The following is an 8,914-nucleotide window of genomic DNA, read 5'->3' on the forward strand; positions in this document are numbered from 1 at the left end:
CCCTTTTTTTTCTTCCCTCTCAAATTTAGCTTTTAGTCAATTAAGGGATGAGAACAACAGCACCTTATTGCAGTAGGACATTTATTTTTCAGAAATAGTAGATAGTAATAAAAGTTATATAAGGCTGACAGATCTCATCTCGTAACTCTTTCCCGGGCTATTTAATATGTCACGTCCTCCTGTTAAGTCTGTTGACCTTTGTTAGAAGTTCATGATCTGGTATCAGTTGTCACAAAATAGACCTCTCCTTGACTGTGTTTGTATTACTGCGTTAGGCTGCAAACCAGCATACCTGAGGAACAGATGCATATTCCTTTCTACTCCTCTACAGCTGCCAAAACCCAACCTACTGGGCTAACTGATAGCAATTTTAATCCACTGATAAGACCCTCTTTATGCAAATAAATGGAGTGAAATTGATCAAGTTAACTTTAAATCAGCTTCCGAGTAGAGTCAGCATTATTTCTTATGACTTGAATATTATTTTTCAACTTCACTTTGCTCTTAAGTTTATGCCTGAATATCCTACAGAGACAGGACTTTGAAAACGTAATTGTTCATTTCCTTAATACCTGGAGTACAGTTATACTCCATACAGCTGAAAAGGAAGAAATCAAATCAAAGTGCTGAACATGCAACCTCATCACAAAGTCCTGCCAGGTAATGGGTTTTTTTGAGGAAAACTTAAAAAGATGCATTTTATTATGGGAACTACCTTTCTCAATTCTCCCTAAGTCTATTGCTTTTTCTGCTTCACCTGTGTGCTTCCTGCCCTTCGTGCATTTGTTCTGAATGCTTCCAAGAATTGCAAAAACAATGCCATGGTTTTATAAGTTAGTTATGAAACTAACAGGTTTTAGTCTCACTTCAAGAGACCATCATTAATCCAAAAGACATCTTAGTTTACGCAGTATACACACTGTGCACTGGCATCATCAACAGTTAGCAGATAATTTCTTCTGTCCATCTGTGAGTTCTTATAATCTGGTAATAGATCTGCTGTCTAGACACATTAACCCCTTTGTGACAAATTACCACCTTTCTTAAGCAGACTAAATCACCATGCTGTCATTCACATGCATGGGTATTCTTCCTGTAATATAATATATGTATGCACATGCATATGGGCTATTAGTGTTGAAGGCTGCACAGGAATATAGTGCAAATTAAATGTGTTCCATCAGTATTCTCAATGGTTATGTCCACCTAGAAACATGTATAACAAAATCATGTATGTCAAGACCCAATTCTTCATGCTAGACTTTTTTGCTGTTAGCCTTCTACCATAAAACAAAACAGACCTCTACTCCGAAGCTTACAGTTTATGCTTTACTAAAGCAAATTTATTTAGCTGTCTAGGACAAGTTGGACAGAAACATTAGAATTAGACAGATTGGATTTTCTATAGATAAATAGATGTCTTTCATACCCTAGAATCTTATCACATTGCTTCAGTACTTAATTCCTTGCTTTGGACAGCATTTCACTGCAGGTTTAAAGAGATTACTGCATTTTGAGTTGCATAGACTAATTTGCATATATCTCTTATTTCATATGAAGTCTGTACATTTTTCACATTATGCCTAATATGTATACCTTATATTATTATTAAGGTACTTACTGCAAGATTCCTAGCTGTGGTTCTGCATCATTAATGAAGGTTGAACTAGAGATTCTTACTGAACAAAAAATAATAATAGTTTAAAATATATGCTTGTTCTCACTATATTGCCTTCATTTAAATAATGGTTAAGAAGTAAAGGGCATTACCACAAGTTACATCAAGCCTGAGAAGAAAGAGGAGGGAAGGAAGGACGGAAGGAAAGAAGCAGAACAGAAAGAAGGGAAGGAGAAAATAAAAAGAGAAAAAGGTCTCTGTAGATTCTTCTATTCGAGCAAATGGTTTATCTTTAGAGGTTTTCTTTACTGATAGAAATTACCTGATTCTCCTTCCATTTTAAAATTTAATCATGCTGGTATTTTGGTGGTGTAAATATAAATGAAGCTTCATTACAGCCAAGTGCATGCAAGGTCAGTAAATTCTTCCTGTTGGAATACTAGTGAGATGAAAATGAGACTGTTAATAGAATATCCATCACATTGATGAAACTGTTGATTGAAATTCACCCCCACACATAACCTATTTGTAATTTCTCTGTAACAATATATGTTAATGGGGTCTTGCAATTTGCAACTTGCAAGTGTTAAAATGATAGCAGGAAATTTTTCCAAGCCAAAACCTTTTTGCTACTGAGTTTCATAAGAGCCAACCTTAGTTCTTGTATAAAAACCAATTATTATTTCGGTCTGAATATAAATCCGATTATATTATTAGAAAAAAAATAGGCATATGACATTGTTTCACATTATGCCTAGTATAGAATGCAGATTTTTCCAGATCTTACCAAATCTGAATTAAATTTTTTATACCAAGCAGGAGTTCAGAGTAGTTAAGTGTAGGTCTGTGGAGGAATTTCAATAATGTTATTTGAATTCTAATCTGAGACTGAATCCATATGTAGAAAAAATGAATCTATGGTGCATTTCTCCTTCAAAAAGCTGTACGAAATTAAATATAATAGTCTTTTCCTTTCAGTAAAATAGAAAAAATAAGCATGGAAAAGTGTCCAAGGCCACAGGATAGACACGTGGCAGTCATGATGCTTGATACAGCCAGAGTTACAATCAGATGGCTTTTGAATTATGTTATGTAGCATTTCACTAGTTATGCCTTATTTTTGCAAAATTACAAACTTACAAAAGTTTGAATCCAAATCTCATTTTTCTTTGACACTCTGGGGTATGAAAATATGCTGCTCATTTTTGCCATCTCAAAATCTCACTGTTTATTTTAATTTGCTGCAGCATAAAAATAATATCCTCAGTTATTGAATTGAAAGCTAAGTACTTCCAAAAAGTCTTCTTCAGACATTATCTACACTCATTTTTATACGGCTTTCAGGATTCTCTTTCAGCAGTGCTTCAGAAAGTAAACTGCGAAGAAAGTATCTTGGTAGATTACAGTATCCAAATAAATAAGGAAGCTATATTAGTTACTCAGGTGACATCATTGAAGCTCATGCTCACCTGTCAGCAACAAGAAAATTAATATGGATATTTTTCCCCAAGCCTCACCAGGAGTAAGTTAAGTGCTCTTTGCCATCCAGACATTTCCTTTGAGGAATTCACATGCTTATAGTCAATGCAGTGTTGCATTTCTTGTTTTGGGGAAGGGAAACAAGAGGAGTGAAATTATCTTAGTTTGCATTGGATTTCTCAATCTAGCGTAGAGAGTACACATATAATTAAAACAAGGGCAGACAGCAAATCTTCTGAAAGATCAATGTTCATATCTCCAGTCCAAACTCTATTATGACTCTATCTGACACTAGAAACAGCTTTGTATTTTTCTAGCAACAATTTATACTGGTGAATTAAATCCGATTTTCTGTACTGGCATAGTAGGACAGTTAGGGTGTGTTCTTCTATCGACTTCACATTCAACAGAGCTGTATCTGTTAATAAATCACCAGCATCTTGGCATACAGAGCATGCAAAAGGAAGATAAGATTTGAGATTCAAGACATTAAAGAAATGTTATGAAGATTGGAAGCAATGATTAACTACATAGTGTATTGCAAGGCAGTGTTTTCTTATTCTACAAAAAGGCAACATATGGTTATAGCTTAAAAGAAAAATTATTTCTTTATTTGTAGAATTTCACAATTCACAATCTCAATCATTTAAAGTATGCTACTTTGTACCCCTGCGGAAAGATCAATTGCATGTGCTTTCCATGTTCTGAACAAACAATAGCTTAACTTTATCTGTTGGCAGATTTTGTTATGGTAGATGTTTAACCAAGTGCACAGACTCTAATAGGGGCTATTGCATAGATATGTATGCTGTGATTCTGACTTTGAAAATCTTTCAGCAGTCCATGACATCTTGCACTACTGCACAGTCCTTGCCAAAACTGTACTGTATAATACAACATGAATAGATGTTAAAGCTGACAGTCTCTGTCTTAATGCTGAGCATTTTACACCTGGCTATGAACAGTGTACAGTAACGGCAAAGCCAACAAAATGGCCTACTGAACTTGCAACCATGCTGCTAATAACTTACAGGAATAAATGGCCAATCTACCTGGCGTGATATTATATGAGTGGACAGCTTGTGTTTCACTTTTTGAGTTGAAAATAAATTTATTGTATCAAAAATACATAATTCAATAAAAAGAGTTTCTTTCATCTCCAGTATCAGTTCCATAGGCTAGTCTGGCATCAGATAGTATCCAGCCACTCTCAGTATGGAGAGAATAAAGTGTAGATCTAGTGTCTGATGTAACACACCACACGAGCTCTTGCATTCTAAAACTAGGGCCAACTCAAAAAAGGCTGCAAACATATTTGCACTCAGACAATTGGCAACTTCTGTTTGAGAATAGTACATCCACAGAGGTTTGAAACTTTTCTTGAGGGAGGGCTAACTGTGCACCACCATATGCCCTAGATAACTAGAGAGAGTTTGTTGGGATTGCACAATCCCGGATTAGAGAAGTAATCACAAACGACAAAAACCTGACCACTGACTGAAGTTGTATAACATCACATTACAACTGGCTGACTGAAATTGCAGAAAGCTTTGTTGCCATGAAACCGATGTTGCCAAATACCTGCTTGTAGATACAGGGGAGTGATCATCAGACTAGAAACACTTGAGTTGGTTTTGAATGTGTGACAGGACAAGAGATACTACACAGAAGCAGGATGTAATGCATGAAGTACAGATGTATGCTAATGCAAGGAAAAAAACAGATCATGACACATTAGCTGATGTGTGCATTCTTGGGAAACCTTTGAAAACCAAGAATCTGGCTGTAAATACAGTAGGTTTGTAGTTTGTGTGAAGAAAAGGAGAATAGATTAAGATATAAGGTAGGCTGATGTTTATTAGGACTGACCTTTCAAGAAACTTTCAACATAATACAAATGAAGCCACAGAAGACACAAAAATTGACTGTCCCTGTAAAACCAGAATCTATTCCATTAAGTCTATTTGATTTTTTTTTATTTTTATTTTCTCTGCTCTGAGTAACCTTTTGCTTGATTTTCCAGCTGGAAAATCAGTCAAAACTGATGTAAATAGCTCCAACCATAACAGGAATTAAAATGAAGCTTCAAAAAATTGTGGTTTAGATATATTATAGTTATGTAACCCATACTACCTTCTCCAATGTTTTCATAATCCAGTTTAAAGAAAGAGGGTTTTTGCCACAGTGGTTTTTGTGTAGTTACACTAAAGGAGAGCTGAACAGCTTCTTTTGTTTGTAATAAGTGAATGGCAAATCTAAAAAAATTAGTCTTTCTTACTGTTTTCTTTACAGATGTCACAAAGCACTGAAACAAACTGAAAGCATAAACTTTTGGAAAGTGATACATTCTCTGTTAAGATATCTAAAATTTCTTTACAAAGATTTTTTCTTTGCCCTTGTGAAAGAGGGAAGTGTTTCCATATAAATTTCAAATTTTCTGCTTTTTAACTTGCACTAGTCATATTCTATATGATTTTTCTTTCAGAATTAGCATCTGTTATATGATATCTAATTTTGCACTCCAGAAGCAATCACCATACCAAATCCCTTGTAAAAAAATATTCCAGTATTACTACCTTGGTGCTGCTTGACTGTCAGTCCGAAAACAGGCTTTAAAGTCTTAGTCAGTTTTATCTCTCTTTAAAATAGGAAAGTAAGCAAATCTGTGTAGGAAGCATATCTGGTAAAGATGTCTGAACTGATCAGCTTGTGTTTTCTGATAGGAAGAGATAGATTACCACTAATATGAGACTAATATAAGATTAAGATACTCCTCTAAAATGACTTTGAAATCTCATGATGTCAGTAATCCAATATAAATTATTTTAGGATGAAGAAATGTCTTGTGTATATCAAAATATTATCCCCTAATAATATTATTTTATCTTACTCTGAAAGCCCTGTGAGAATGGGGCTCATTTATCCTTTGGGCTCCTGTCTCTCTTGGAGAAATTGGTTGTACTTCCAGGACAGAACTGAGTCCATTTTGGAAGATTTAACATTATCGTGACAGTAGCACATCTGCTGTCCTTTCAGCCTCACTCACTATAATACAGCAAGAAATACACATTATTTTCTACAAGATAGAATAGAATCATAGAATTGTTAAGGTTGGAAAAGTTCTCTAAGATCATCAAGTGCAACCATCAACATAATACCACCATGCCTATTAAACCATGTCCCGAAGCACCACATCTACACCGTTTTCAAACACCTCCAGGAATAGTGACTCCCCCGCTTCCCTGGGCAGCCTCTTCCAAAGCTTTATCACTCTTCCAGTGACAAATTTTTTCCAAATATCCATTCTAAACATCTCCTGGTGCAACTTGAGGCCATTTCCACTTGTCCTATCACCTATGTCTTGGAAGAAGAGACTAACACCTACCTTACTAAAGCCTCCTTTCAGGTAGTTTTATGGAATGACAAGGTCTTCCTTCAGCCACTTTTTCTCCAGACTAAAAAGTCTCAGTTCCCTCAGTGGCCCCTCATAAAGACTAGTGTTGCATGGTGGTGTTGTGACCAAAGTGCAAAACCTGACACTGGGCCTTGTGGAAACTCATACAATTGATCCAGTGTGTCCAGGTCCCTCTGCAGAGCCTTCATGCCCTTGAGCAGATCGACAAAGAATAGGAAGCCAAGGTAGCCTCTGAACACTATTTAAAAAAAAACAAAAAACAAAAAAACAAAAAAGAAACAAAAAAAAAACCAAAAACCAGAACCAATAAACTGAGAAAAACTAGGAACCCTGAAACATGGTCTAATTTCTGCATTTATTCTTTGAACAGACAAGCCACATGCTGCTCCCTGTTCACAACCTTTGTCCTACACAATTTTTCCTTAGTATATAACAAGAAAATTATAATTCTACTAGGAATCTAAGGGCTGGAAAAGGTGATCTTGAGTTCTATCATGAAGCACATGCAAGAGAACCGGGTGATCAGGCCCAGTCAACAGGGGTTCACAAAAGGCAGGTCTTGCCAAACTAACCTGATCGCCTTCTATGACAAAGTGGCTCAGCTGCTGGATGAGGGAAAGGCTGTGGATGTGGTCTCCTTGGACTTCAGTAAAGCCTTTGACACAGTTTCTCACAGCATTCTGCTTTGGAAACTGTCAGCCTCTGGCCTGGACAGGCGCACACTCTCCTGGGTGGAAAACTGGTTGGATGGCCGAGCCCAGAGAGTGGTGGGAAATGGTGTGAAATCCAGCTGGAGGCTAGTGACAAGTGGGGTTCCCCAGGGCTCAGTGCTGGGTCCAGCCCTGTTCAATGTCTTTATCAATGACCTGGGTGAAGGCATCGAGTGCACCCTTAGCAAGTCTGTGGATGACACTAAGCTGGGTGGAAGTGTCGATCTTCTGGAGGGTAGGGAGGCTCTGCAAAGGGATCTGAACGGGCTGGACCGCTGGGCAGAGTCCAATGGCATGAGGTTTAACAAGGCCAGATGCCGAGTCCTGCACAACAACCCTGTGCAGTGCTACAGACTAGGAGAAGTCTGTCTAGAAAGCTGCCTGGAGGAGAGAGACCTGGGGGTGTTGGTTGACAGCAACTGAACATGAGCCAGCAGTGTGTCCAGGTGGCCAAGAAGGCCAATGGCATCTTGGCTTGTATCAGAAACGGCGTGGCCAGCAGGTCCAGGGAGGTTATTCTCGCTCTGTACTCAGCACTGGTGAGACCGCTCCTTGAATCCTGTGTTCAGCTCTGGGCCCCTCACCACAAGAAGGATGTTGAGGCTCTGGAGCGAGTCCAGAGAAGAGCACAATGGGGGCACAATAAGTTCTTCCCCAAGCCTTTTCTTTTATAAATATATAATTGAAACTAGGTTTATAAACAATCTCCAAGATTCACAGCAACTATCTTTTCATAATAAAACTTGCTAAGTGTAAACAAGTAAATTGAATTACCTTTCTATTGCAAAACAGAATCTTCTCTTTCAAACTCTTTTCTTAGCATAAAAATACTGGGACACTTACACTAGGTCTTAAATTATCAATGGCAAAGATACAGGAACAGCCAAATTAAAAAAAATGGGATGAATAAAAACAGTACTAGCAAACTAAATTAGTCATATTTCCTCTGTCCTTTTACTAGTATAAACACCCATCAATTGGAGGAAGAAAGGTACCACATTTGTGTGCTACTGAATCAGCTTGAATGGTGAATAAAACCAAATAAATGGGCTCCAAAATCCAAATGCAAATGGACTTTCCACTATTAAAAATTCTGAGAGGAGGCTTTGTAATTATTTAATAGCTCTTAGCAAAAAGAATTAAAATTTGTAACTCCTCCCTAGAACTTGCCTTGTACATAGCCAGAAATTATTCTTGGTAGCGATAACTCCTTATATAATGCTTAGTTCTTTAAAATACTGAGGCACCAGCTATATTTTAATGTCTAGACTTATTGAGAAATGTGCTAGGATCAGAGCAGGTAAATAATGACTCTAACCTATTGGTACTCTCAGCCTGATATTCTCAGATGAGGAAAAGAAATATACTTCGCATTTTGCCAGCTACTTCCAAACCATGAAAAATATATAACAACGCAGCATGCCAACAGATGTTGAGCTGTTAGAAAGATTCTTATTTCGAAGTTAACCAAATCACTACATGGATGATTTTATCTGGGTGTAGTGCTGTATTGATTCAAGTGTGGTTTTGCCATTGTTTTAGTAGATGAAGTTATAAAAAAAGTGTTTGGGGAAAATCTTGCACATCAGACAAGTTTCAAATACTGGATGATACTCAGCTGTCTCAGAAGACGTCTCATTTCTAACAGGCTGTGCCTCAAAGCACCCTCAATGCAGCTGCGCAGCCCACCTG

The sequence above is a fragment of the Phaenicophaeus curvirostris genome, chromosome 1 (assembly GCF_032191515.1).
Source record: "Phaenicophaeus curvirostris isolate KB17595 chromosome 1, BPBGC_Pcur_1.0, whole genome shotgun sequence".
In the NCBI taxonomy this organism is placed as follows: Eukaryota; Metazoa; Chordata; class Aves; order Cuculiformes; family Cuculidae; genus Phaenicophaeus; species Phaenicophaeus curvirostris.